This window comes from Tursiops truncatus, chromosome 11 (assembly GCF_011762595.2).
Source record: "Tursiops truncatus isolate mTurTru1 chromosome 11, mTurTru1.mat.Y, whole genome shotgun sequence".
Taxonomy (NCBI): Eukaryota; Metazoa; Chordata; class Mammalia; order Artiodactyla; family Delphinidae; genus Tursiops; species Tursiops truncatus.
In genome coordinates, this window is record NC_047044.1 from 27027057 (window position 1) to 27051716 (window position 24660).

The window sequence follows — 24660 nt, forward strand, 5'->3', positions numbered from 1 at the left end:
GGCAGTTGTTATAACTAGCATATTGGTTTGCTAGGGTTGCCATAGTCAAGTACCATAAATTGGATAGCTTAAACAACACAAATTTATTGTCTCACAGTTCTAGAGGCTCAAAGTCTGAGATCAAGATGTCTTTGGCAGGGTTGTTTCCTCCTGAGGGCTGTGAGGGAGAATCTGTTCCATACCTTTCTCCCAGCTTTTGGAAGTTTGCTGGAAATCCATGGCATTCCTTAGTTAGTAGATGTATTAGCGTGATCTCTGCCTTCTCCTTTACTTGGTGTTCTCCCTGAGTGCGTGTCTGTCTCTTTGTCCAAATTTCTCCTTTTTATGAGGACACAGTCACATCGAGCCCATCCTAGCAATTTCATCTTAGCTCGATCATCTGCCAAGACCCTCCCTATTTCCAAATAAGGTCATATTCACAGGTACTGGGGGTTAGGACTTCAACATATCTTTTCTGGGGGGCGTGGGTACTGTTGATTCCGTAACAACTGTTTGAAAGGAAAAGTCAGAACCACACAGATTTATAGAAGCAAAGGAATGTTGAGGTGAATTGCAAACGGAGACAAAACTTTTGTCTGGTTGGTTGGCGGTGGTGGTGCAGGGGAGGTGGGGCTGTTATCAGTCACGTACCTCTCAGTTATCTACAGCTTACAAAGCTTTACCAGGCAACTCCAACACAATGCGCAGGGGTGGGATCTCATAACCTGCTCTAGATGGTACCTAGTACTGAAACATAAAGTATTTTCCCACAGTGCTGTAGCTCCATTTATTTTATTCCATGGATTAAGCGGCCCTAAAATCTGCTAAGCACGAAGTAGTCCTGAAATCTCATGTGCATGGTTCACTTTCTTGGCAACCTTGCAGCCACCTCTATCTTTTAGAGTCCTGTTTCTTATAGCACTGGTGGGAGGTTTGGCCATGTTCCCTCAGTGGTGCTATTGGATGCTTGAGAGTGGCAGTACACTTTATGGAGTGGTGTCAAGTCACAGGGTCCTCTGTTCATTTCCCGCTTGGTCACCTCAGGGAGGTGGGAGACCCCGCCACTCGGATACATCACTGCAACTACATGGGCCACAATACCCAGGACACCACGAGCCATTTTCTGTGTTGTATTTACAATCTCCAGTCCTCATGCCTCGGCCTCCAAAGTGCATGGGGCATAACTCCCTGGTGTCATTAGCTGTGTTTGCTGGGCCTGTTGAAATTCTTCCCACAGCTGGATGCGCGTGTGAGAAAAGAGCTGACAGAGGCAGCAGCAGGTATTCAAAGTGACTACATGTTAGAAAGTGAAACACAAGCAAGAACTTCTTAAGCAAGTACTTTAAGGAACTGTAGATACAGGGGCTCAAGAAAGCAATTGCTTTCTTCTTGATAAAAATAACTTTGGGAAAAGATAAATTTGGGAATTCTTTCCCCCATGATTCATACACTCTGACATTCTTTGGCATTCTCACTATACAGTTTCTCTCTTTTTACTGTATTGCTTTTTTTTCCAGAAAGAGAAAAATCTTACCGGAGAAAACCAGGCCAAGCTCAACAAGGCCAAGGAGTTTTCCTGCAAGAAATGATTCCATCTGTAACAAGGTCAGTTTCATGGGCTGTAGCTCACAATCTGTAGGAAGGCAGTAAATCTCCTTTCATCTTTTTTGCCCAGTTTTCTAATTTACTCCCACTTATTTAAGCTCTTACCAGTTTCCTAAGCATCACTCTTCCCAGAATTTCCCCAGGCAGATGTCCTATCCTGGTCAAAAGTCTTAATCTTAAATTCTATGTCAGCACCATAGGCCTCTTCAGGCAGTGTGGGTGGCCCTTGTCATTTTTTCTTTCCTGTCTTTCGGTGAACTCACCTCACACGTCTGAAGAGGAAGCACGAGAGGGATAGGGCTATTTGCAGTTTGTTTCTAAATCCCAGCCCAAGTTTCTCTTAGGCTTCTTAATTTCTTTTGAGTCCTGGTATGTGTGCCTGTTGGCCTGGCTGGCTCATCACCTGAAATCCAGGGCACTTCTCTGTCTTAGGAACTGTATACTCCTTCTAGACTTTGCCAGCTCCCTCACCTATCCCTTATTTTCAAATTTCTCCCATTTATTAAATGCTGACAGCCTGACAGGCAATTTGCTAAGCACTTTAATTCATTATTTTATCTCATCTGCAAAGAAGCTACAGTAGGGGTAGGTACAGTAATGATTCCTGGTTTACAGCTGAGAAAGCAGGTTGAGGGTGGTTAGAAGATCAGCCTGTGATCACAGGGCAGTCAGGATTTGATAACCAGGCCTACATGACAGAAAAGCCAGCATAATTTACTTACTTAATCTTGTGCCATGGGGGAGAAACTTCTATTACGAGATTCTAGGGAAAAAATACTGAAATCAATATATTTTGTCAGCTACAGAACTGTGAAGGATACTTGAGCTACTGAAAGTGATTTAGGTGGGAGACTCAGGTTAGGTTAAGTTACAATGTGTTATCGGCATTCTCACAATGTGGTGCTTCCCTCCTTTTCTTGGATTGCTTCCTTTCCTGGACTTCTCTCAAAGGCTGAGACTATCCTGGGCTGCATTAATCTCTATGAAGGCAAAAGGTTACATGATTTTCTGGGGATCAGACTGTTAATGAATTCTGGCAGGGATGGTCTTGACAAATATGAAATTTAGAAAATTTAGAAAAATATGAAGTTTTTTTTTTAAGTTTATTCTTTTTTAAAAAAAAATATTTATTTATTTGTTTACCTTTGGCTGTGTTGGGTCTTTGTTGCTGTACACGGGCCTTCTCTAGTTGCTGCGAGTGGGGGCTACTCTTCGTTGCGGTGCGCAGGCTTCTCATTGCGGTGGCTTCTCTTGTTGTGGAGCACAGGCTCTAGGCGTGCAGGCTTCAGTAATTGTGGCATGCAGGCTCAGTAGTTGTGGCTCGTGGGCTCTAGAGTGCAGGCTCAGTAGTTGTGGCGCATGGGCTTAGTTGCTCCGCGGCATGTGGAATCTTCCCGGACCAGGGATCGAACCCGTGTCGCCTGCATTGGCAGGCGGATTCTCAACCTCTGTGCCACCAGGGAAGTCCAATGTGAAGTTTTATCTTTGGGGTTCCCCATCTCCTATTTTTGTTGTCCCTTTCCTCTTTAAAATAAACCCACTGACAAAGATTCTTTGCTTGACCAAACTTTGGTTAGGCTACTGAACCTTCTCCTAGGCTTATCTGTGCACTTCTTCGTAAAATCTAGTTTTAGCAGGAGCCCTGATAAGTCAGTTTAACCAGAACCCCACACCCTCAATATCTGATCACCTTTGATATTTGATGAGGTACCTGATCCTCCAGCATCCCCCAGATGAGGTCTGATCACCTTGGCATGTCTTCAACAAGAATCCTGTTAGGTGGGTTTAGCCAGAACCTCTCTTACTTCTGATATTTCCTCTTAATAATTTTCCATTTGATGCCCCCCACCCTGCTCCTTGGCTATAAATTCCCAGTTGCCCATACTGTATTCAGAGTTGAGCCCAGTCTCCCTCTCCTACTGTAAATTCCCATTGCAGAGGTCCTTATACCTATTATGATGGTCCTGAATCATCTGCCTTACCATCTTTAACAAGCATCATTGAATTTTTTTCCTCTCACAGTTATGGTGCCATGACTTGGGTAGGATCATATTCATCATTGGACCCCATACCTCTCATCCAGGACCCTAAGAGTGGACCTTTGTAGCTTTGTCTTCAGTCCTGACTGATTGATCAGGGATACATTGAATAGTCTGACTCCTGAACCAGTGCTCCAGACAGATGTCTGTTGAAGCTGGTAAAGACAGATTTTGATCCTTAAGGTTCTGAGTGTACTCCAGAAGCTGAGTTAGAGTCCAGACAAAGATGCTGGGCTAGTGTCTGAGGTGTCTCTGTGTGTGAGAAGCTGAGTTAGAGTCCCAGGCTTCCTTGTTTGGAAGGGACCTGCTGAACTGGCAGTCTCTCCTTGCTGGCTTTCTTTCCTGAGTGGAGAGTATTCCGTGATTCTCTGGGCTGGAAGCCTTTCTTCTTGGCTCTCTGTGAGACCTCTCTGTTCTCTCTGTTGGATCCTGCTTCTCCCATGGGAACTTCTCAGTCAATTGAAACCCCATTCTTGAAACTCTAACTGACTACATGCTCCACCAACTCTGTCTGCTTCTTTTCTTGTTGGCATGATTTTGCTGAGGATAATTTGGAACTTCATTGGCTTCTTTGGAAAACTTGAGACCTCCCCAAACTGGCGCCTCTAAGACCTGTGCCTTCCCATTGTGTTTGTTCCTCCTTCTTCCTCTTACTACGTTCATTGTTCTCTCCAGTTCCCTTGAACCCTTTTATAAGTCCCCTTCAAACCCCTACCTCCTCCATCCCTCTCTCCACCCTGCCAGACTTTTCCCTTCCCACTTAGCCCCTCATCTCCCTTGGATTTTAGGCTCCCTATCCTCCATCAGAAGCTCTCAAGGGACTCAGGGACCTCCAAAAGCACTTGAAGCTGAAAAGAGAAAAAAAGTTTATTCAGAAAGAGAGCTGGATGTTTTGTCCACTCAGATGTGCATTAGAGACATCCAGGTAGCAACTAGTTGCCTTCTTGGTCACTGGCCTAAAATTTAGTTCACAGCCTCCATCAGATTACATATCAGGGCAAGAGAAAATTTTGAAAGTCTCCTCCACTGATACTGGTAGACAGGTAACCTTAACTTGTCCCATTTGTTGGAAATACAATTCAGACAAAAATATAAAGTGGAGATAAACCAGTGAGTTTGTATTACTATGTTTTACTGACTCAACTAAAATTTTAGAATGAAGACTATAAGATCTCTGCATTTGCCTGAATATTTGTGTATGTTTGTATGTATATATGTTATATGTACATTGATATTTTTCTATTTCTGGATAGTATTATCAAATTAACTTATAAACTATTTCAAAGGAATTTCTTTGAATTGACTTAGAGATAAATGAGCACTTTTATAAATTTTTTCCTAAAACTCTCAAAAATATAGAAACCAACCCAAATTTTTTTTAAGTTTAGATAATCTGGGATATTCTTTGGTAAATAAAGGTAGTTTTAAAATTGTTGGTAGAACAAAACATGCATGTCTTCAGAGGTTTCAGCATTAAATATTATGTGGATATACAATTTTTTCCTACCTAGGTTTATGAGTCAAACAGGCTTATATTATCTCTACTAGATATTCAAGATTATAAAACTATAAACCCAACCTCAAAACAAAATGTACAGTAAAAAGGAATTGCTTGATGCATGTCAAGCATGACAGTAAAAAAGAAAAAAAAAAAGGAAAGAATCATGTTTAACTTTAGGTTTTCCACTTCTGTGATTTTTTTTTTGATACTTTCCTGAATTGTTCACAAGAAAAATAAGATGATGGCTAGCTTTGTTTGATGTCTCATGAAATTTTCATGAACAAGTCAAGCATAATTTTAAAAACAAGTGAATTAAATAAATATAAGTGGGATAAAAGTTTATAAATAAACTTTTCAACAGTAATTATGCTTTATAATATGCCTAGTTAAAAATAGTTGTAAAAATCTTTTTGATGACTTGAACTCTTAAAGCTATAATAAGTTAAGTTAAATGATGGAATTCACTGAATGTCTAGATCATTTCCAAATCAGATAAAATATTGAGACATTAATTGCTAAACATGAGTTTAAGTATATCAACTTTTGACATCTTGTTTTTATACAGTATAGAGAAGCTAAATATATTTGCAACTGTTAATAAACATCAGAAATTGTACTATGAAAAAGACATCCCTCTAGAAAATTGTGTATTTATACATTCATAAATTTGCTACAGAATGACAGTATGTGGCAGACAGTTCACAATTGCCTGCTTCCTAGTAGTCACTGAAATTTGGGTTAGTAATTGTTAAAAATTCTAATCAATATGTATAAAATGAATCTATCAGAAATAATAAGGGCAAAGAAAAAATTCTGTGTGCCGTAAAGTAAGATGTGTTTTTGATAAGGGAAGGTGTGAAGTATGCGTTTTTGTTAAGGGAGAAAAAGAGTAACTTTGTCCTAAAGTAGAATGGCTGATTGTTTCAGAATTAGAAATAAGAAAGAGTAAGACAAAAACTGAATAAATATTTTAAAAAATTTTTAGAATGTTTATGGAAAAGAAGTCTTGGAAAATGATTTTTTTTTTCTCGTGTGGCCAAAGCTGGCCAAGATTGGATGGATTTATTTACTTTAAAAAAAAAAAAAAAACCTTACCTTAGTATTAATGGTGCATTGATGCAAAACTAGAACTTGATTTTCTCCTTGTGTTGCACTGACCAAGTTTTCTTAGATTATTGGTCTGCTCTTAAAAAGAAACTGTAAAAAAAAAAAAAAAAAAAAAGATTTTTCTTTACCTTTTAAGTAATCTGCCTGGGAAATCAAGATTTTGTGTCTTAAAATACTTTCCTGTGCTTCATATTGTCTTCATCAGAAGCCTAAGTCTTCTCAATATTAAAAGAGCTAAGTGGTTTGTTTGTTTCTTTGTTTTTTTACATCTATGTAACTTTCTGTATTTGCCCTTGAAATCTTTTAATTGTCACTTTGGTCAAATGGATAATTAAGTATTGTTTCACAGTGACCTGTGATCCTATTTTGTCAAATGTTCAAACCTGCTGACATTTTTGACAACTTTCCAAAATCAAATTCTAAATGGAGTCTTTTTGACTTCAAACTGAGATTTCCCGGAAGCACTCCTAGAAAATCTCAAAGGATTTGTCTCTCACCTTGTAAAAGAAAGATATTAAGCTAATTAGTTTTATTTGGTGCATTAAGTTACATGGGAATCATTGTCAAATAAGAAGTGATGATTGGGCTTCCCTGGTGGCGCAGTGGTTAAGAATTCACCTGCCAATGCAAGGGACACGGGTTCCAGCCCTGGTCTGGGAAAATCTCGCACACCTCGGAGCGACTAAGCCCGTGCGCCACAACTGTTGAAGCCCGCGCGCCTAGAGCCTGTGCTCCACGACAAGAGAAGCCACTGCAATGAGAAGCCCGCGCACCGCAACCAGGAGTAGCCCCCGCTCGCCGCAGCTAAAGAAAGCCCGTGCGCAGCAACGAAGACCCAACACAGCCATAAATTAATTAATCAATTAATTAATTTTAAAAAAAAGTGATGATAAATCTTCTTAGGTTATATGTGTATACATGTTGCTTGATTATAGATATTCCAGAAATCGTATGAAGTTCTTAAAAATTTGCAATACGTTTGTTTCCAGTTATTATGTTAAAATGTTATATGCCACGGAAGTAACTATTTTCCTTATCAAATGAACTCGCATAAGAACTTTAACCATGGCTGTTTTTAAGTTTTTTGTCATTCCCAGGAAGTTACTGTTTTCCTTTGATTCTACTCTGAAAGCATTTACAATCAGCCACAGGTGAGAAGGCTCCATAATGGCATCACCTGAATAACTTTAAGACCACGCCGCTGGACTGAGTGAGAATTTCCAGAACTAATGAAGAAGCTGATGAATTCATAAAACTGCTAACCCAAGATCAAGCAGAACAAGAATTAATTCATGGGACTGAATGAACTGATGAGGATGACTATAAATTTTTTATGACTTTTTGTTTGAAACGTTGATGGTTCCTTAGTGTTTTTTTTTTCCAGATTTAAGGAAACTTTTTCTCCTTTTTTAAAGCTATCTATAACTTACAGAAATTTGGTAAATTATGTCTTTGTAAATAGAATTGAAGCATTTATCTTTTCTCCCTACCTACTCACTCCAGAAGTAACTCTTAGTATTCTTATTTTCATGGCAATATAGTCATTTGCATAAGTTCAATGAGAATCTGTTCTCCTTGTAACAGGACACAACCGGAAAAATTGGTTATATTTCTAAGGATTTGACTGGAATGCCATATTTAAGAATGATGCGCATCAAATCAGATATGACCAGACAGTATTAAGGAGCTAAGGTTGACTTTCAGGAGGCAACGCTTACAAAAGCCCCCTTGGAAAAGTCAGTGTGTACCTGGCTTTTGGGTTTTCCTGCTTTACGGATGAGTAAGGAAGGTCACTTTTGGCAGAGGACCTCAGAATATTTTGGGGACACTGAGAAGAGAGGAATTCACCTGAATTAGTAGGCATTGCAGGCAAAATATGGTAGTGAATTCTTGGCTTGGCTTCTCAGCCTTGAGAAGCTTTTGAAAGCCCAATCTGGTATTCCTTTTGAAAAATTCCAGCAAAGCGAACTCAGAAAAAGGGCCTATGCAAGCTTTTGCTGTGCTTGTATAAATAGGCCAAGTTTAATGAGACCAGATGTACTTCGCAAATAAATTAGTCTTACTTTGATTATCTTTGATAGAAGTGGGGGTGACTGTAGGACGAATTTTGTTTGTTTCAATGGACAACTTGTGGGCTCTGTCTTGCACATTTTGCTAGCCCTTACTAAATCCTGAATTCTAGTTTCTTCCAATATCTAGCTACAACTCTCCAAATGCTTCCAGTTTTTCTCCCTTCTGATTTGGAACTAAAACTGCCCTTCTCCTGAAAGCCTATGAGGTGAAGCTGGAGGACTTGACATAAACTTAAAAATGACCACAACGGATCATGTATGGGCAACCTTCATGCCTCCTACTGTATGAACCATTCAGAAAGTTCACTAGAAAAAAAAAAAGAAAAGGGACTTCCCTGGCAGTCCAGTGTTTACGACTCCAGCTTCCACTGCAGGAGGCGTGGGTTTGATCCCTAGTCAGGGAACTAGGAACCCAAATGCCACGAGGCCAAAAAAAAAAAAAAAAAGAAAGAAAAAGAAGAAGTTCACTGGAACACCTGGTGCCATCACCCAAGGCATTCAAACTGCAAACCAGGAAAATTCATCAGAGGGCCACTTCCATCTTCACTCCATCTGATAAAGATGCTTCAAGCTCAAGCCTAAAAATCTTGACTGGCTATCCTCAGAAATTAATTTTTTAACTATTAATTTTTGATTTTCTTTTATTTTCACAAAGCTCCCCTTATTAAATGCCTGACTGCTAGCACCATCCAACAAATACCTTCTACTACCAAGTCCCAAAAGATGAGTCAGCTGGTCCTTAATGAACAAAAGGTGACTGAGAGAAAATGGACTTACATTATTCAGAGGAAAGAAGAATGTCTCTTCTTTCTTTGAACAAAAGGGGTATTGGCAAAGATTGCTTACTTGACGAACTTTAGTCAGGCTCCTGGACCTTCTCTTAGGCTTATCTGTGCACTTCCTTGTAAAATCTAGTTTTAGCAGGAGCCCTGATAAGTCAGTTTACCATAGCCCCACACCTTTGATATCTGATCACCCTTGATATTTGATCAGGTTCCTGATCTTCTAGCATCCCCTAAGTGAGGTGTGATCACCCTGGCCTGTCTTCAGCAAGAATCCTATTAGGTGAGTTTATCCAGAACCCCTCTTACTCCTGATGTTTCCTCTTAGTAATTGTCCATCTATTGGCCGCCCCCCCACCCCCGCTTCTTGGTTATAAATTCCCAGTTGCCCCTGCTGTATTCAGAACTGAGTCCAATCTCTCTTCCCTATTGGGAAATCCCATCGCAGTGGTCCCTATACCTGTCGTGATGGTCCTGAATCAAGTCTGCCTTTACTATCTTTAATAAGTGTCATTGAATATTTTCTTTCTTTAATGCCACCTACTCTAACCCCTGTACAAATCTCAAGGACTTGTGGCTATAACCTGTGCTATTAAGGAAGAAAATTGACCAGATAAAACCATTCACTTGATTTAATGGATTATTCTTCTGAGCATAAAAGAATGCTTCAGGGAAAAAGAATCTTAACCCAAAGCATGCCTTAATAATCGTGAGATTTTAGACAGCAGAGGCAGAGGTGTTTAGGGGTTGGTGGACCTTTCTGGTGACTCTTTAGGTCAGATCTCTTCTGACTTCCCTCCAAGATGGCTCCCTTCAACACTAGGTCTTTGCATCTGCTGTTCCACTGACCAACACTTTGTCTCCCTCCCCCATTCCTTGGCCTAGTTAACCTCTACTCATCCTTTAGATCTTAGCTAAAGCATTGCTTTCTCAGAGAAGCCCTTGCTGACCTCTCTGACTAGGTCAGACTCTCCTAACCCCTCTGACTAGGTCAGACTCTCCTAACTTTGCCTCTCAAAACACCATGAACACTCCTTCCTAGCACTTGTCGCAGCTTCAGTTTTTCATATGTTCGTGTGGTTATTTGATTGTTGACTGACTCCTCTACTCCACACCAAATTCCACGAGGGCAGCAGTGATGCCTGCTCTTTGTATCTGCAGCACATGGCACCTTACCTGGTGCATGGTGGTCTTCCAATAAATGGTTGTTGAATGAATGGACTAAGGGCCTTCAGGGACTTTAGGTATTTCCCTTTCCACTCTCTTCATCCCCATGCCATACTGAAGGCCAAGGATATACATCACTATCATTCCACATAAACCTATAAATGTAAAATCTGTTAGACCAAAGCAAAAGACGTTAAACAGTCTCTTCTTTCTTATCCCCTCAACATATTCCATTTTCAATGTTCTGTATCAACACTGTTTCACTGAACACATACATATGTGTGCCTCTCTGGTGTGGAGTCCTTACCAAGCTTATCATAACATTCCTTGAGACTCACTTTGAATAAAACAAGCATAATCACACTGTGACCAAACTTGTGGGACCAAGCTTGCTGTTCAAGGCCCACAGCACTAGGATGCTGTCCTCCTCAGAAGTTGATTAGCATGACTTAGACCATCGAATTAGGATTCCCTGCCTCCCAAGCAAAGATTAATTTGGACTTTTTCTGTTTTTGCATTGGAAAAAGAGGCTTCCAGCTTTTACAGATAAGATCTTGGTCATTTACAAAGGCTATTACCTTTTTTCTCTACCCTGAGGCCATGGTGGTCACATACTGTCATTGCTGGGTCCACCTCACCCTGGGAGGTCTTTCTAAAAGCTGAAAGACAACACTCTGGCCTCAGACTAAATGTGGAGTGAAAATGGCCTGGCTTCTTGGCAGCTTCTCTGTCCCACTGACAGCAGCCCAGCTTGTGGAGGCATCTGGTATCAAGAATATCTTGAGCTCAGGTCCTGGGAAATTTTTTCTCTGATGCTTTTGTGGAAAAAAAAAAAAGCTTTAAAGCCTGTGTGTGTGTGTGTGTGTGTGTGTGTGTGTGTGTGTGTGTGTATTATATGTCAAGTGTTTTAAAAAACCTTAGAACTAACCAAAATGGGTTTCAGGTCATTTATGATTGAGACTTTTTATAGCTGTTAGGGTTGAGGAACAGAGATTAAGTTGCATCAAGTTTTTTATAACTGCAGTTATTTTGGAGGAGTGAGGGTGGGAAAGCAGATTGTAATTTAAATTGTGTGCTAGACATTTTCCATCCAGCTTAATATGAAGATTTAGGAGTCAGGATTTGGGATCTTCAGCCCAAACTTCTTCCAAGGAACATGCTTCTTCCAAGGAACATGCAGAAGAAAAGAACAGTGAGAGTAATGTTGATTAAGTGTGTTGGCTCAGGTGTTGGTCAAAATCTCAGGTTATTAGCTGTGCGACTTCTGGACAATTATCTCTCTGAGCCTATCTGCAAACTGGGAAGAGTAATTCTTACTTTTCAAGTTATAAGGATTATTTGAACTAATATATATAAAAGTGCTTAGTACAGTTTTAGGCACACGTTAAGTGCACAATAAATGGTGGCTTTTGTTATAATTACTATTTCTATAATATGCCCAAACCAAACTTGACTCTTTAGGGCAGCTCCCTTAAGGTGGCAAGAGGAATCTGGATTGCAGTTTCTATGTGGTCTGGAGGGTGCAGGAATTGAAGAAGCAGAAGGAGCTCATTCTGGAGCAGCTATCTCTAATTTCTCTCTATTAATAGCAGTCACATGTGGATGACGCTTACCGTTTACAACATGCTTTATCCTCCCCCTCTCTCCAACATCTTAGTTTTTTGTTACAGAACCATGTGGGGTAAATAATGTTTGCCAGTTCTTAGATGAGGAAACTGAGGCCCAGGGAGGTTAAGTGACTAGCCCAAAGTTGCACAGCTAATAAATGACAGAACCAGGGTCTAAATACGGGTCTTCTAATTCCTAATTCGGGGGTTCTTTCTATTATACTACAGCAGTCAAAGTTCAAGTAATATCAGAATCAGAAATTTAAAAGTATGTATTCTACTTCTATAACAAATGTTGATGCTATGTTTTCTAAAAATTTTATTTTATTGAAGTATAGTTGATTTACAATGTTGTGTTAATTTCTGCTATACAGCAAAGTGATTCAGTGATATATATATATATATATATATATATATATATATATATATATAAAATTCCTTTTCGTATTCGTTTTCATAATGGTTTATCACAGGGTATTGAATATAGTTCCCTGTGCTCTACAGTAGGACCTTTTTGCTTATCCATTCTATACATAATAGTTTTCATCTACTAGTCCCAAACTCCCAATCCAAGCCTCCCCCACTCCCCTCCCCCTTGGCAACCACATGTCTGTTCTCTATGTCAGTGAGTCTATTTCTGTTTTGTAGATAAGTTCATTTGTGTCATATTTTAGATTCCACATATAAGTGATATCATATGATATTTGTCTTTCTCTGACTCACTTCGCTTAGTATGGTAAACTCTAGGTCCATCCACGTTGCTGCAAATGACATTATTTCATTCTCCTTTATGGCTGAGTAATATTCCATCGTATATATCTACTACATCTTCTTTATCCCTTCATCTTTTGATGGACATTTAGGTTGTTTCCATGTCTTGGCTATTGCAAATAGTGCTGCAATGAACATAGGGACACATGTATCTTTTTGAATTATATTCAGAGATATGCCCAGGAGTGGGATTGTTGGATCATATGGCAACTCTACTTTTAGTTTTTTCAGGAACCTCCATACTGTTTTCCATAGTGACTGTACCAATTTACATTCCCACCAACGATGTAGGAGGGTGCCCTTTTCTCCACATCCTCTCCAACATTTGTTATTTGTAGACTTTTTAATGATGGCCATTCTGACCAGTGTGAGGTGATACCTTACTGTAGTTTTGATTTGCATTTCTCTAATAATTAGCGATGTTGAGCATCTTTTCATGTGCCTATTGGCCATCTGTATGTCTTCTTTATGAGCTGTTTGTATATTTTGGAAATTAAGCCCATGTTTATTGCATCATTTGCAAATACTTTCTTTCAGTTTGTAGGTTGTCTTTTCGTTTTGTTTATGATTTCCTTTGCTGTACAAAAGCTTGTAAGTTTGATTAGGTCCCATTTGTTTATTTTTGCTTTTATTTCTGTTGCCTTGGGAGACTGATCTAAGAAAACATTGGTACAATTTATGTCAGAGAATGTTTTGTCTATGATCTCTTCTAGGAGTTTTATGATGTCATGTCTTATGTTTAAGTCTTTAAGCCATTTTGAGTTTATTTTTGTGTGTTGTATGAGGGTGTGTTCTAACTTCATTGATTTATATGTGGCTGTCCAACTTTCCCAACACCATTTGCTGAAGAGACTGTCTTTTTTCATTGTATCTTCTTGCTTCCTTTGTCGAAGATTAATTGACCATAGGTGTGTGGGTTTATTTCTGAGCTCTCTATTCTGTTCCATTGATCCATATGTCTGTTTTTTGTGCCAATACCACAGTGTTTTTGATTACTGTAGCTTTGTAGTATTGTCTGAAGTCTGCCTCCTGCTTTGTTCTTTTTCCTCAGGATTGCTTTGGAAATTCTGGGTCTTTTATGGTTCCATATAAATTTTACACTATTTGTTCTAGTTCTGTGCAAACAGTCATGGGTAATTTGATTAAATCTGTATATTGCTCTGGGTAGTATGCCCATTTTAACAATATTAATTCTTCCAATCCAAGAGCATGGGATGATGATGCTATCTTTTGTTAGCCTCACATAACAGTTTGATGAAAATTTCAGATGATCTTATTCACTTGCTCCCCACAAAGAGCCTGGAAGACGTGTGTTTCTTCAGATGAGAAGGGTATTAAATTTAGAAATGTAGGGTCTTCAGGAGCTTGTTTGAATTTACTGGGGCCTGGTGATGGTACAAACCAGACCTGTTCCCCAAAGACAGCCCCACTGTGACCCCGCAGGACTCACCTGCACAGGGACAAGCACCTGCTAAACTCCCAGTTTGTGTGAATTGAATGATAATAGCTCACAGTCAGGTAATTACATGCATTTTCTCATTTATTCCTCAAGACAGCCCACCAGAGTCCAGAGACATGGCAAGCTGGGGAAGATTCTGCCTGAGTCTCTTGTCCATGCTTAAACACCACACGCACTCCTCTTTGATAAATCAGGCCAGGCTTGCTGATGCTTAATGTGGGACCCTTTCTGGTACTAACTGGTTTAGTGCAGGTCAATAAAAACCAAAGTTCCAAATCAAGTATGAAAACTAATCAACAAATCCCCAGAAACCTATCAAGAGGCAAGAACAGAGATGAATGAGATCTGAGGCGCTCTCTGCAGCTCTCCTCCTAGCAACTGCAGTCAACATACATCATGTTCCCCCACCGGGAGGTCCCCACCCTCAGCTTTGAAAGTAACTAAAACACTCCACGTTCCTGATGCTCTGTTGGGATGAACAGACTGCAGAAACTGAACAATCTCAAGTTATTTTTGTTTAAAAAAGAACAATAGGTTTTAAAAAGTAGTGTGCTTTCGATCCCTGTCTGCAAGTGAGCACCAGCTTAGCTTCTTCCTCTCTTCTCTGCTACTCCCTCTCTTTCCCCTTGTTGACAGCTATTGGCCACAAGTTCAGGACTGTATAATCCTTTGTCCAGTGTCAAAGGCCTTTCAAGCTCCCATCCTGAACCATCAAAGATTCCTTAACTTCTTTTTAGTCTCTATAAATATCAATCTCTTGTTCTGTCTGTTTCTTGTACCGGCCCTGAACCTCTTGACAACAGCTTGATTCAGGGGAAAGCTGAGATCTTAAACATTTCAGAGAAGCAGTGGGTGATGAGAGCATTACTGTAGCTACTGAACTGATCCTTGGAGCAAAAAACAGAAAAAAAGTTTGGTTTCAGAATTATAAGAATTTTTTTGTTGAACAATGTACCAACCAGGGCAGCACATTAGCTGATCATATTGCCACAGAAGTGTTTCCTCCCAAAGAGGAAGGAGTTGAAAGATAAGAAGGGTTACAGGTAGGCACAGAATGAGCTGCTAGGCAAACGTGGCAAAACATTGAACTGAAATGCATTGAGAATCACGGTATCTGAGAAGCTAGCAGTAGGATTAAGGATGGCCAAAGAGAAAATTCAGTCTTCCTTTGACCAAAGACTAGAGCAAAGCTGTTCTTTTCCTACCCTACAAATGGTTAAGAGGAAAGAGAGCAACCACTGGCCTGTCTATTGACAAGCCAATGGGATATGCTGGGTCTAAACAGGTTGTTTCTTAGCAAGGCAGTTAGTGGCAGGCACTGGAACTCTTAACTTCTCAGAGCCTCTAACCACTACACAACCCAGTTTCTCTAGCCCTCAAAAGTGATCTCAAGTTCCAGTACTCTACAGAAGGCAGCATGGTGTAGACAGGGTTTCCCAAACTTTAGCCTGCATCAAGATCCCCTGGAGAGCATCTAAAAACAGAGATTCCCAGGCCCCACACCAGAATTTCAGATTCAGTAAGTCTGGGGAGGGCCCAAGAATTTGTATTTCTAACAATTTCCCAGTTGATACTGATGCTGCTGGTCTGGGGACCATTCTTTGAGAACCATTGGTGTAAAGAAAAAACAAAGACTTGGGAGTAGGCAGACATGGATTCTGGTCCCAGTTCTTCCATTTCCTGTGTGTCTTTGAGTGAGCCACTTCTTTGAGTTTTGGTTTTCTCATCTAGCAGGGCAAATAATGGCAGATACCCATACTAAGCACTTGTCAAGGGCTGGCTCTCCAAATATCACCAACACAACCTGTTGATAAGACAAAGGTATGTTTTTTGTTTGCTGTGGCAAGGCAGATAACCAGCTAGGCAGAGCCTGGGTGATGTCTCTGAGGGGAAAGAGCAAGGTCAGATTTTATTGAGAATTCGAAGTTTGGTTTAAGGTACTCTTTCAATGAGGGGGCTTTTTTAAAAAAATTGAAGTATAGTTGACTTACAATGTTGTGTTAGTCTCAGATGTATAGCAAAGTGATTCAGTATTTCTGTTTTATATATAAGTTCATTTGTATCTTTTTTTTTTTTTTAGATTCCACATATAAGTGATATCATATGATCTTTGTCTGGCTTACTTCACTTAGTGTGATAATCTCTAGGTCCATCCATGTTGCTGCAAATAGCATTATTTCATTCTTTTTTATGGAGTAATATTCCTCAGTGGGGGAGCTTGATTAGATAAGGATAATAATACAATAATTTAGGATTGGAAGCAGCAAGAAAAGGATTTTGAGGTGAGGAATTTGAAGATCCTTAGGGTATTAACTGACTATTGATGCTTCCTGTTGAAGAGGTGAAACTTCTTTTTGGGAAGTTCCTATAATGCACAATTGAGTGATTTACCTGGGCAAGAGTCTTCTGGCTTAGTTAAAGCTATGATAATGAGGACAGTGGAGTAGTAAGTTCTGTTAATGTGTTGTTGAAAGTAAGGGGTATGTGTGTGTGTGTGTTTGGGGGAGGGGAAGGGTTAGATAGTTCTAGTCCTCAGTTTCCAAGCTGTGTGTGTGGGATAGATGATTTCTATTCTCACCCTCAACTCTTGAACTTATTGCTTGGATGAACACAATGAATGCTCATCTTTTATTTTAGGTATTTTCTCCAGGCTAGAACACAATGGGATATAACCTGAGGACACTATCTGTGTGAGATTCTACAAGTTCATTATTGTTGAGTTACATTGTGTGTCAATGCCAAGATCCACCCCCCCACGCCCAAATTTGAATGTGTGAAGTGTCAATGCATATAGATGACCCTCAGGTCACCCAGAGCTGAGAAACTTCTCTTCAGAACAGTTGCATCTGGAGACTTATCGGCAGGAATGGCATCCATTCCTTTGTTGCATTTTAGAATATTTTGGAGTGAAGATAGATAACAACTTTGAAATGACAGTTAGGCCTTTGTTTCCTGAGGGTAGAGCCTCCTAGAAGTGGTGGACCCCTTGGTCATGACCAGATGAGGGATGCATTGATGTGGACTGCTTTCCATTTACTAAGAAGTTCATATTCTTTAATGTGTTTCTTATTTTACAAATACAAAATAAGTGTCACTGATCACTCAAGTTTTATATAACATTTTAGGAAAAAAAGGACAGATTTGGTCTCTAAAGGGTCAGAGTGCAGAATGAACTATAGATTTAACTGATATCTTTAATAACAATAAAGGTATATTCCGTGAATTAAATATGAGCTAAAAAAATAAAACCTCCAATTTAATCTCAACACTCTGATATTGTGCAGCCAACTCAAGCAATATTTTCTAGGAAATTATTTTAGCTTTTCTATTGGTGAACTACTTTTGTCTCCAGGTATTTGATCTTATTTGGCAAAAAGAAAAATTTGGGGCTAATGGAAGAGTGGCTTTGAAAGCATAGGAATGGTGCTACATTACATACTTTTTATTGTAAAAATAAAAAAGATATGTTTAAGATCTTGGATAGTACAAATTTAGTGTGAACTTTAATAACCAAATACTAGCTGAAAGAAAGCAGGCCTAATTGTTTAGACAGCAAGAACAACCTGAATTCATGAAAAATAAGAAATATAGACTGTATTTTTAAGAAAGAGGACATATAGTAAGTGGAGATAGTACAGTCTAATAGCATACACTTATTGAAATTCATACCAGTTACAGCATTATGCTAGATCCTGGGAATCTAAAGGTCAGGGACAGTATCAGTGCTTGTTCTTGAGCTCATTTTTTAGAAGGGGAGACTGAGGTGAAAACATGAAAGTCAGAATATAGCAAGTGCTATGGTAGAAGGGGTTACAAAATGCTGGGGGTTGGTAGAAGGTTTCAGGAAGAGATCATGTATTAGTTTTGTATCGCTGTTTAACAGTAACCCCAAATGTAGTGCCTTTGAACAATAAACACATAGCTCCTGAGGGTCAAGAAACCTGGAGTGGCTTAGCTGGGTGGCTCTGGCTCAGGGTCTGTCACGAGGTTGCAGTCATGATGTTGGCCAGGGTTGCTGAAATCTGAAGGCTTGACTGGGGGAGGATCCACTTTCAAGGTGGTTCATTCACATGGCTCTTGGCAGGGAGCCTCAGTTCTCTGCCATGGAGGTCTCTCTATAGGGCTACTCATACCATGGCAGCTAAACCCATCCCAGAGTGAGGGATCTAAGAGAGAGGAAGGCAAAAGCCACAATGTCTTTTATAACCTAGCCTCAGGAGTGACATTCTATTATCCTCCATAGCCTATTGATCATGCAGATCAACCTGATACAGTGTGAGAGAGATGTGACCTCCAAGAGGCTGGGATCATTGGGGGCCATCCTGGAGAATGGCTACCACGATACTACCTAACTCTAGTAGAAGTTCCTAGGGAATATACTTTGATAAACTGTTATTCAAAATACTTTTTAGTTAACTGATAAACTTAACTGATAATTTTTAACTGGAATATAAATGTCTGTATACAAGAGGAGAATAATAATACTAGCCAATATATATTGAACTCTTTCTATAGAGCAGGTACTGTCAAAGTACTTTCCATGTGTCATCTCATTGAGGGACAGTACAGCATAGTGTTTAAACATTTGAATTATAGAGCCGCATAGGCTTTTTTTTTTTTAATATTGGCATATTGGGGCATATTACTTAACCATTCTGTGCCTTAGTTTTTTTTTTATCTATAGGCAGAAGGAATAGCACATCTCTGGTAGGATTGTCTTGAGAATAAAGTAAGCCCAGACACCATGCTCTCCCCTAATTGTTGGAACACTTAGGTCCCAAAACCCATATTTTTTTCCCCCTTTTCTTCATTTATTTTTTACCCATGGGAAACTGCAGGGCATGAGCACCACATTAGACTGACCCAGTGGGAAGCAAGGAAGTCTCAGTTCAGAGTTGGATGTCCTCTACAAAATAATCTGGTCAGCTCCTATAATGCCAGTCATCTAGACTGTTTCAAGCTGTCAGTCTATTATGTTCACTCCTGCTGAAAAAAAAGAAAAAAAAAGAAAAGGTGGATCACCTCATAGACTATTGGGCAAGTATCTGACTACTCCCTAGGGAAGGCAGTTGTGCTCAGTGGCTGGGAGCAACCCACACTTTTTCCATTCGACGTTGAAGCTGGCCAGTAAGCCACCCTAGGTGTCCCTCTGACCTCATGCCCTACGACTGAGGACATTCTCTGTTTTGGCGCTGGCACCCCTTGAAGTCCCACCTTCTATTCTCATCTGCGTCAATCTGGTTGAATTCAGCTCCTGTCATTTTTATCTCTTTAGCATTCGTCAAAATGTTACTGCAGGACCACCTCTATCCCCGAAACTATTTTTATATTTAGAAAATAGAAACCTTGGATACTAGTGCTGGCTCCTCCTCAGCTAGGTCATCTGCCCAAAGCCTTCCCAGGTTACTGCAGGCATGCCATTGCATTCACATATTAATTGTGAAAACAGAATTGTGAAAACAGCTTTCCCAAACTAAACAATCAAACGTCCCAGACAAGTTTATCTGAATTTGTAAAGGTCTCTGAGGATGTTTCTTTCCTTTTCTTGTGCACAGTTATTTAAAAATAAATGGTAAGGGGCTTCCCTGGTGGCGCAGTGGTTGAGAGTCCGCTTGCTGATGCAGGGGACACAGGTTCGAGCCCCGGTCCGGGAGGATCCCACATGCCGCGGAGTAGCTGGGCCCGTGAGCCGTGGCTGCTGAGCCTGCGCATCCAGAGCCTGTGCTCTGCAACGGGAGAGGCCACAACAGTGAGAGGGCCGCGTACCGCAAAAAAAAAAAAAAAAAAAAAAAAAATGGTAAGGACTTATAATGGCAATGAGGGGAAAACTGCGTTTAGAATGATTCCCCCCACCTCCTACTTTCTACCCCCCACTCTCCTTTGGAAATGACATTGTTAAGGCCCTTTTTTTTTTTGAGATTAAGTGTTTTTTTTTAATTTTTTTAAACATCTTTATTGGAGTATAATTGCTTTAAAATGGTGTGTTAGTTTCTGCTTTACAACAAAGTGAATCAGCTATACATATATCCCCATATCTCTTCCCTCTTGCGTCTCCCTCCCACCCACCCTCTCTATCCCACCCCTGTAGGTGGTCACAAAGCACGGAGCTGATCTCCCTGTGCTATGCGGCTGCTTCCCACTAGCTATCTGTTTTACATTTGGTAGTGTATATATGTCCATGCCACTCTCTCACTTTGTGTTAAGACCCTTTAAAATGTACGTGAGAAACACCAACTACTCACTAGGGATTAAGCTTCAAATGAGAACCGAGTAAGAACTGCATCAGTCAAGTAAACCCTCATTAACTGATGGCTGCCTATTGGGCTCCTATACTTACCTTTTTATGATGAATGGCAAGATTTACCATCACCAAGATAAAGGGCGTATCTGAAGTTTGAGCAGCCTCCACCTTTCCCGGGGAGGCTGCCATCCCTGGCCCCAGTTCCTACCTGCTGGCAACACAACATCTATAGTCAGCTGTCCACAGTTGGGGTGAGATTGGGGCTGGGAGGCCGGAGCAAGCTCCTGGTTCACATCTTCTAAGCCCTCTCCTTCCCTTTGTTGAAACTTCTCAAATTGTCTCCTTAGAGAAATCTGCTTAAAATCATTTCCCTGTCCCCACAGGCAACCATCCATCCAGTCTAGCCACTCCCTATGGATTTTTTTCGTAAACGAATGAGAGCATCTTTCTTCACAAAAAGAATATAAAAGACACAAGGGTGTATGTATCTGTCCATCTTATTGCCTTCAGAACCACACAGTTTGAGGAAATGACCCCATTCTGAGACTTTGCACTGTTGTGAGTTAGGGGTGTGCTCAAGATTGTGGGCTCTGCAGTGGGACATTTTGGTTCCAATTCTGCCACTTAGTATAAGTGCTATCCAACCACCCTAAGCCCTATTTTCTTCACTGGTAAAATATAAATAATCATGGTGTTTACCTCATGGAGTTGTTGTTAAGTTTATGGAACCATATAAAGCATCTTGGAAGTGCCTGGAATATATAAGCACTCAGTATTCCACTTATTATCATAATTATTAATAAAAAAAAGTCCATCTACACTCAAGGTTTCTTCCTGAGGCCTTGTGGGAAGGTGTGACTGAAGCTATCTCACTGTATTCTATTGCTACAGCTAATAATGCAGGCACCATTTTATCCATTATTATTAACAATTCATATTTTAGGTGTGAAAATTGAACCTAAAGTGGTCAAGTGACTTGCCCAAAGTTGTCTCATGTCAGAGCTGGGACTCAAACTGATTTTCTCAAATTCCACCTGAGTGCCAAGCTCAGGGTTTAACATTAAATCACAGTTTCTTTAGCAAGGTAGATGGATATGTAGGAAAACAAACAACAACGACAGCAACAACAAAACGATCATAAAATGTAATGAGTACTATAACAGGGATACACATAAGTTGTGTTAGTAACTCAGATCAGAGAACAGTTAATTTGGGGGTGAGGAAGGGGTGGAGGTTAGAATGGGGTGAAGTTATGGAGGCTCTGAAGGATAGTTATTGTTGTCTTATCTAGCAGACTTCTGGAAGAAGAGGTCACAAACTGGGCTGCTTGCAGACATTTTATTTGTCCTTCAAAGTGTTTAAAATTATTTTGAATCAATTGCCAACATTTAACAACAGGAGATTGCACATAAAAATAGAAATTTCTAGCTTCTCTTGGAAAATCAGATCTGTTGACATGGTTGGCCATAGTTCCATGCACTGTCAGTTGGCTGCTTCAGTCTGGGCTGACCTCCGTCACTGTCCCCACTGGGCCTCTTCTTGACCCTTGAAAAAGGTCAAAAAATTGAGAAGATAAGATTTTCATAGGCACATCAACAACTAAGCATGAAAATTTAAAGTGCTAGAGGGGCAAGAACAATCTTTGTTTACTTAAGTAGATTAAAATAGTCAAGAAATCTACTCTTTGTTGACTAAACATATCCTTTCCTACTTAGATTCCAAGGGACCATACACTTTGGTCCAGTGTATGTCTATATGTGATTAAAACAAGGGAAAGAAAGTTGGAAACCCTGTGGAGACTGTGGAGGTATTGAAGTGAATTCAGAAAGAATATGCTTCTGAAAAGGGCTGTAATAAACTAGGAACTCTAAGGCTTGCATGCCACCATGTTTTCTGGCTTTGCTGATTGCTATTAGACATACATTAATAAACATTAATTAACTAATTTATAACTTATTCTATTTTTTTCAAATTTCCATAAATGAACATACAATTTAACATAGGGATTTCAAGCATTTTTGACCATGACCCACAGTATGAAACACAGTTTTCATCACACACATGCATATACATTCATCAGTGCATAGGCACTTGGGTTGCTTCTACCTTTTGGTTACTGTGAATAATGCTACTATGAACATGGATGTACAAATATCTGTTCCAGTCCCTGCTTTCAATTACTTTGGATATATACTCAGAAATGGAATTGCTGGATCACACTTCTATTTTTAATTTTTTGAGAAGACAATGATTTTTACAAAGATTACAGCTACTGTGAAATAATGTACTGCATTAGAATGAGTATCTGTGTTTCCATTGCTTACCAGCACCCTGCCAAGTTTGCAAGTAGGAATTCTCAAAGAATTTTGTTACCATGGTTGTGAGGAGCACAGGATTCTGTAGAGGCATTATTAGAATAGAACCAATCTCTGAGAATTATCTGCCCCTTAGTGATGAATAAATGAACACTCATTAAGAAGCTCAGTATGATGATTGAGAAATTGCCTCTGCCTTCTGTGTTAAAACATACACATTTATTAGTCTAGTCTATTTCATGTCATGACTATAAAATCTTTACAAATGCTACTTTTCTCCAAGTGCTAAGCAGTCTCAAATAAGAGCAAAAAATGAGGAAAGGTCCTAAATCCCAATCAGAGCCATCTATATTTACATTAAACAAGATAGAAAGCCCCAATAAAACCAAAAACCCCAACTCTTATTTCTAAAATTACATTTGTAATGCAGGTTCACTGTGGGATAATTAAAAAATTATAGAGACATAAAAATAAAAAAATTGAAACTATCTGTAATCCCACCCCCTTTTGTTAAATTCTTCCAGGTTATTTTCTAGGCATAAATGCATTTTGTGTAATTTTGAACTATAAAATAGGGTCACACTATAATTTATTGTTTTGTAACTTGTTTTTTCCCAATAGTATATTGTACATGTATTTGCATGTCATATCTTTTTTCATGATATGATGTTTACGATCACAAACTATCCACCTTATGGATATCATTTAATTCGTTTTTTCGATGTTGTATTATTGGACTTTTTTCTTTGAAATTTTATTTTGCTAATATGACAATGAATATTTTCACAGCTAAATTTTTAATTTCATCTGTACTTTTTCAGGATAAATTTAAAAGATAATATGGCTTCTACAAATGGTATGTTTAGATTCTTATTTTTTCAAAAAGAAAATATTTGAATGTTTTTCAATATAGTAAGTAATGTATGAATAATATGGGGACTTCCCTGGCAGTCCAGTGGTGAAGACTCTGCCCTTTCATTGCAGGGGCTCGAGTTCGATCCCTGGTCGGGGAACTAAGATCCCGCATGCCACACAGCACGGCCCCCCCGGCCCCACAATAAAAAGATAGTATAAATTTATTACAGGTTTACAGGTTTGCATATTACAAAATGGAATAAAAAGAAAAATTAAAATTGCTCCTAGTTCTCAAGGTAATAGTTGTTAACAATTTAGTGAACATCTTTTAGATTTTCAATGCATGTATACAAACACACATATTTACAAAAATGAGATCTGACTCTACATTTGTTTGGCAGCCTTATTTTTTAACTTGACCGATGGTGGATTTTTTTCCATGCTGTTAAATACTCTTCTACAGTATAATTTTTGATGGTTTCAAACTATTTCTTTGTGGAGGAGGAAAAACGTGGTTTTTTTTTTGGCGGTACGCGGGCCTCTCACTGTTGTAGCCTCTCCCGTTGCGGAACACAGGCTCCGGACGCGCAGGCCCAGCGGCCATGGCTCACAGGCCCAGCCGCTCCGCGGCATGTGGGATCTTCCCAGACCGGGACACAAACGCGTGTCCCCTGCATTGGCAGGGGGACTCTCAACCACTGCGCCACCAGGGAAATCCGGGAGGAGGACCTTTTTCTCTACCCTTTTAGGTTCTATCTCTGGGTGGGGGTGGGGGGGGCTGAGAATTTAACTGAATAAAGATAGTAAAAGAAAAAAAAAGATTTTTTATTCATGTTATGTGCATGGGAATTCACAGAAAATTGTGACTCAAGGAGGTGATTAGAATTTGGGGCTTATATACCATCATGATAGGGAAGAAAAGGGGAAAAAGGGTACTTTTGGGAAAAACAGATGACTTTTGGGGAAGGTAAATGAGCCTTTATGAGGATAGGTAGGAGATATGCTAGTTTAGAGACATGTCTATTTAGGTGGTTTCTTATCTGGTGCTATCTCCAGTGATAGGAGTCAATCTTTCCTGGTTTCCTGGAGGGCACTTATGACAGTTGAATTCTTTTGGGAGCCTCTGCTTTTAGTCAGATAAGGACAATTCAGAAAAAGAA

At 39.7% G+C, this 24660-nt stretch overlaps 1 long non-coding RNA gene across 1 annotated transcript in view; it reads left to right on the top strand.

The window, feature by feature from the left end:
- The window catches only part of LOC141275760 (uncharacterized), a 154225-nt gene that overhangs the window by 69232 nt on the left and 60333 nt on the right, over positions 1 to 24660 (top strand). Inside the window, exon 2 of the long non-coding RNA XR_012324048.1 lies at positions 1497 to 1584. This is a non-coding gene — a long non-coding RNA (uncharacterized lncRNA). The remainder of the gene's footprint in view (positions 1 to 1496; positions 1585 to 24660) is intronic.